Source organism: Carettochelys insculpta, unplaced genomic scaffold, assembly GCF_033958435.1.
Source record: "Carettochelys insculpta isolate YL-2023 unplaced genomic scaffold, ASM3395843v1 scaffold_0036, whole genome shotgun sequence".
NCBI lineage: Eukaryota > Metazoa > Chordata > Testudines > Carettochelyidae > Carettochelys > Carettochelys insculpta.
The window spans coordinates 362091-367869 of NW_027439073.1; the positions used below are offsets into that span (position 1 = coordinate 362091).

Sequence of the window (5779 nt, forward strand, 5' to 3'; positions counted from 1 at the left end):
ATCCCATCTGCCGACGGTGGCCAATGCCGGGTGCCCCAGAGAAGGAGAACAGAAGACAATGATCGAGTGATTTATCTCCTGCCATCCATCTCCTGCCCTTGTACTGAAGGCCAGGGCACCATACTTTATCCCTGGCTAATAGCCATTTATGGACCTAACCTGCAAAAATTTATCAAGCTCTTTTTTAAGCCCTAATAGAGTCCTGGCCTTCACAGCCTCCTCCGGCGAGGAGTTCCACAGGTTGACTGGGCGCTGTGTGAAGAAAAATTTCCTTTTATTAGTTTTGAACCTACGACCCATCAATTTCATCTGGTGTCCCCTAGTTCTTGTATTACGGGTAAAGGTAAATAATTTTTCTATATTCACTTTCTCCACACCATTCATGTGACAAGTGACTTAGTAAGAGCAGTGACTGCAGGCTGAAGTACATTCGTCAACAGCCTCCTTGGCACACTAACCGTCGCCCAGACCCTGCCCCTCCAGCCGGTTGCTGCACCCTGGGTTTCTCTCCTTGGTTTCTGCTTGTGGGTTGGGGGTCACGTCCCCGAGGTGCAGGTTGGTTTTAGTTCTTTTGCTTCCCCAGCCCTTCTGTGAAGGCTGAGAGTGGCTGATTCGGGGCGATGCACCCCTGGCGTGGAAACTTGCAAAAGCTTGCAGTGCAGCTGAAAGGTGGAGAAACCGTCGTAGACCTGGCCAGAAGGAACAGAGGTGTCAGCAACCTCTGTGCCTGGTACCTGTCACCGGAGAGCGTGCGAGTGATGGGGCAGTTTGGGGACATAAAAGAGGGAGGGTTTGATTGGCTACAAAGGGCACCATATGCTAATCAGGAAGGGTGTGTCTGCAAACAGCCACACGCGACCGCCTCTGGCACACCGCATCCGAACGGGGGCGGAATAGGACTGGAGCGAAAGCGGGGTTTGGTTTTAGACCTTTGCCCCTTCGTTCGGGAAGGGTGGAAGCAGCTGTATGAAAACGTTCACCACGGCGAGAAAGCTTGCGCCTCTTCTGCTGGGTGTGCAGCCGAGCATGCTTGCTGAAGGCCAGGCTTTTAAGAGTTATTTCTGGTGTGGGTGGTTAGAGGTGGGTGGCTGAGCGTCGTTAAGCTTGTGAGCCGTGGGGAAAGTAGTAACAGGCAGGTAGCTGTGTTATCTGTACCCGAACAAGTTTCTGCTGCTTTATTTGGGTTGTGAGGAGGATTTCACGTGTTCTCTTGTAAACCTAAATTAAGGAAATCTGGATTGGATCCTTGAACTATAAGATGGATAGAAAGGTGGCTTGACGGTCGGGGCCAATGGGTGGTGGTCAATGGCTCAATATCTGGATGGAGGTCGGTTTCAAGCGGAGTGTCCCAAGGCTCGGTTCTGGGGCCGGTGGTGTTCAACATCTTTATTAATGACCTGGGTGAGGGGCTGGGTTGCACCCTCAGCAAGTTTGCAGATGACACAAAACTAGGGGGAGATGTAGATAGGTTGGAAGGTAGAGAGACAATCCAGAGGGACCTGGGTAAATTGGAGGACGGGGCCAGAAGAAATCTGATGCGGTTCAATAAGGAGAAGTGCGGAGTCCTGCACCTGGGGCGGAAGAATCCCAAAGATTGTTACAGGCTGGGGACCGGCTGGCTCAGCAGCAGTATGATGGAAAGGGACCTAGGGGTGCTGGTGGATGAAAGGCTGGATGTGAGTAAACAGTGGGCCCTTGTCGCCAAGAGGGCTAAGGGCGTATTGGGGGGCATTAGGAGGAGCACTTCGAGCAGATCTAGAGAAGTGGTTGTTCCCCTCTATTCGGCACTGGGGAGGCCACAGCTGGAATATTGTGTCCAGTTCTGGGCCCCCCAGTATAAAAAGGACGTGGATTTGCTGGAGCAGGTTCAGCGGAGGGCAACAAAAATGATTCAGGGGCTGGAGCACATGGCCGATGAGGGGAGGCTGAGGGATTTGGGCTTGTTTAGTTTACAGAAGAGAAGACTGAGGGGTGATTTAATAGCAGCCTTCAACTTCCTGAAGGGGAGCTCTAAAGAGGCTGGCGAGAGGCTGTTCTCAGTGGTGTCAGACGGCAGAACAAGGAGCAATGGGCTGAAGTTGAAGAGGGGGAGGTGCAGGTTGGATATTAGGAAAAACTCCTTCCCCAGGCGGGAGGTGAAGCACTGGAATGTGTTGCCTGGAGAGGTGGTGGATTCTCCATCCCTGGAGGTGTTAAAGTCTCGGCTGGACAAGGTCCTGGCCGGGATGATGGAGTCGGGTTGGCCCTGGGAGTCTGTGATGCTGAGAGCTCACGCTCAAAACTTTTCTGTTGGTCTCTAAGGTGCCGCAGGACCCGTCGTTGCTGTTACGCATCCAGACTAACACGGCCACCCCTCTGCTACGGTGATGCGACGGTAACTCGGGTACTCAGCATGTTGTGGTGGGGAGCCCCGCTCGGCTGGTGCCTGGGGTCTCACGTCCACCACCGCCAGGGCCCTGGGCTGGAGCGTGGGGAAGTGGACGGGCCCAGGCTCCCCTACCCCCTGTGAGCCTAAGCAGGGAGGATTGAGGCCAAAGGGCCTGACTGGGCTGCAGAGACCTTACTGGGCCATGGAGCCCTGGGGGGGCGGGGGGTGATGCTGGGGCCCGGGAAGCTAAGCGGGGCCGGAGACCCCGCCACAGCCCCTCCCCTAGACACTCCTCCTGCCCATGCCAAGGGCTAGGCGTGCCACCCGGCGCACCAAGGACCCCACCCGCCCAGACGAGCAGCTTCGTGGCACACGACGCGGCCCCAGCACTTCCCCCCTGCCCGACCCCTCCAGGCCAGGGGCAGCCTGTCGGCATTGCTACTCGCTGCCGTCCTTCCGCAGCTCCGGGGGGCTGCCCGGGTACGGGTCACCGGGCACGCCGACCATAGAGCCAGCGCCAGGGAGGGACCCCCCCTCTTCCACAAGAGCAACGTGCAGGGCGTTCTGCTTCCCAAGAGCCGCTCGAAAGAAGGGGGCTCCTCCTGAAACGGGAAGGGAGGAGCGATGTCGGTCGGAGCGCGTGTTCTCTTCCAAATCCCTGGGGGTGCGCTCCCCGGCACCTCTCAGACGAGCCCCCCTCCTTTCGACAAGGGCAGCGAGGCCTCCGAGTGACCCCAGATTTAGTGCAAGTGCTGGGGGGCGGCTTTTTCCCCGGCAGAACACAAGCTCTGCAGCCGGGGAAGAGGCAGAAAGGTGAAGTCCTGGGCTGGTCAAGCCTGGCCGTGGTTTGGGGCTCTGGGGTGGAGGGTGAGTTGAGCCGGAACCAAAGCCGTGCCTGAGCGGTGACCCCACTTGCACCAGAGCTGCGTCCGGCAGCTTGTGAGCCAGCTGCTACAGCCTGACCCCCTGCCAGCCCCACAGCCAGCAGGGGTAGGGCACCAGAGAGCAGAGCTGTGGGCAAGGTGGGTTAAATGGGGCCAGGGTCAGATGGGGGTGCATGTGAGACAGGCAGAGAAGCTGAGGATGACCCCTGGGGCTGTACCCTAAGCTGGCAGGTAACACCTCTGCCCTGAGCAGGCAGGAGCCAAGCGGGGTTTGAACTGGAGGTGCCAGTTAGAAGCTGGGGGGGAAAGGGAGCTGGGGGAAGCTGCACCCCTCAGGCTGGGTTGGAAGGAGTGTCTCTGCCAGCTGTCCTGACCCCTCTGTCGCCCAATAAACTTCCCGTCCCACCTGCTGAGTGAGAGTCACTCCCAGCTCTGGCAGCACTTGGGGACAGGGCCGTTCCCAGGCTGGAAAAAGAAGGTCTGGGAGAGACCCTCGGAAAGGAGCTAGCAGAGGATGGTTTCGATCCATCGACCTCTGGGTTATGGGCCCAGCACGCTTCCGCTGCGCCACTCTGCTCTGATTTGCAGCTTCTCGGACACCTGCACAAGCTGCGCTGCTGGGATCTTTTTAAGGAGGCAAAAAGCATCGGTGGATTTGCTGCGCTGGGATTTTATCAGCTTCCTTGGAAGGGATTTCACAGAGGTTCTTTCCAACCCCGACCAAGGACCTGGCCTGGCACGGCCGCGCTCTCCTCTGGGCTTCTCGGCGGCCAAAACCTCCCCGTCCACGTCTGCAAGGCTGGAGTCCTGGCCAGCCTCCCGTGTGGCTGTGAAACCTGGACCTTGTACAGAAATTAGAAAACCGCCGGAGCGTTTCCCCAGCCGCAGCCCGAGGTCCGTACTGCACATTCAAGGGCGGGAGAGAGTCACGAACCGGGAAGTCCTGGACAGAGCAGGAACCAGGAGCGTCGAAGCCCTGACCCTGAGAGCCCAGCTTCGCTGGCCGGGGCACGTCCTCCGAAGGGAGGAGGCGGGAGTCCCTAAGCAGCTCCCCCACGGTGAACCCTCCCAGGGCAGGAGGAATCAAGGCAGGCCTGGCGAGAGGTGCACAGGCTGCGTGAAGGCCGGCGCTGCTCACGCTGGTTTAAAACCAGAGCAGCGAGCAGAAGAGCGAACAGGCCGGCGAGCTCTCCTCCGCCACGCGAGTGAGGACTCGGAAGGGCAGCGACGCGCGCGCCTCATTGGCGCTGGCGAGAGGAGGAAAGCGACATCAGCCGCCGCTCCGACAGAGCCGGGACAATTCCCTTGGCCCCGCTGCGGCCGCCCAGGCCGTCCAAAGCTTGGAGTCCCCGGCCACACGCGAGTCCACGACCGACGAGCCTGCGCACGCCGGAGACGTCAGAGTCGCGCACGCCGGACCGCCAGCAAAATCCAAGCATGGGGATTTCTGTCCGGATTGATTGTGGGGGACAGTTTGGCTCAGGGATGATTCTGACCTCGTTTGATTTTACACTTTCTTTATCGTTTCCTGGCAACCCCCTCCCCTCCCAGCACGACCCAGTCTGTCCTTCCAACAAACGTTGTACCCTGGTATTACTCTGTCCCGCTGATTATCCTCATACCACCGAGTTTCTCAGCCAGGTCTCGATAGCTGCATTTAATCCGAGGCTCTCGAGCTCACCCATCTTATTATTTAGCCCTACAGAGCTGTGTCTACATGTGCCGGCTACTTCGAAGTAGCGGCACTAACTGCGAAATAGCGCCCGTCACGGCTACACGTGTTGGGCGCTATTTCGACGTTAACATCGACGTTAGGCGGCGAGACGTCGAAGCCCCTAACCCCATGAGGGGATGGGAATAGCGCCCTACTTCGACGTTCAACGTCAAAGTCGGGGACGTGTAGGCGAACCACATCCCGCAACATCGAAATAGCGGGGTCCTCCATGGCGGCCATCAGCTGAGGGGTTGAGAGACGCTCTCTCTCCAGCCAATGTGGGGCTCTATGGTCACCGTGTGCAGCAGCCCGTAGGCCAGGGCTTCTGGCTCCTGCTGCGGCAGCTGGGGATCCATCCTGCATGCACAGGGTCTGCAACTAGTTGTCGGCTCTGTGTATTTGCGCTGTTTAGTGCAAGTGTGTCTGGGAGGGGCCCTTTAAGGGAGCGGCTGGCTGTTGAGTCCGCCCTGTGACCCTGTCTGCAGCTGTGCCTGGCACCCTTATTTCAATGTGTGCTACTTTGGCGTGTAGACGTTCCCTCGCAGCGCCTATTTCGATGTGGTGCTGCCCAACGTCGAAGTTGAACGTCGACGTTGCCAGCCCTGGAGGACGTGTAGACGTTATTCATCGAAATAGCCTATTTCGATGTTGGCTTCACGTGTAGACGTAGCCTAGAACTGGGAAAAGGTTCAGAAAAGGGCAACAAAACCGATGCAGGGGGTGGAGCGTCTGCCGCAGGAGGAGGGACGAATGAGACTTTTGGGACCTCGGAGCCAGGGGAAAAGGACGGTTATGGGGGTGGGTGCTGGAGCA

At 58.3% G+C, this 5779-nt stretch overlaps 1 non-coding gene across 1 annotated transcript; it reads right to left on the reverse strand.

Annotated features, from left to right (window-relative positions):
• Positions 1-3757: 3757 nt before the first annotated feature.
• TRNAM-CAU (transfer RNA methionine (anticodon CAU)) lies at positions 3758-3829 on the reverse strand. Its single transcript has one exon. It is a non-coding gene; the product is annotated as a tRNA-Met (tRNA).
• Positions 3830-5779: the final 1950 nt, after the last annotated feature.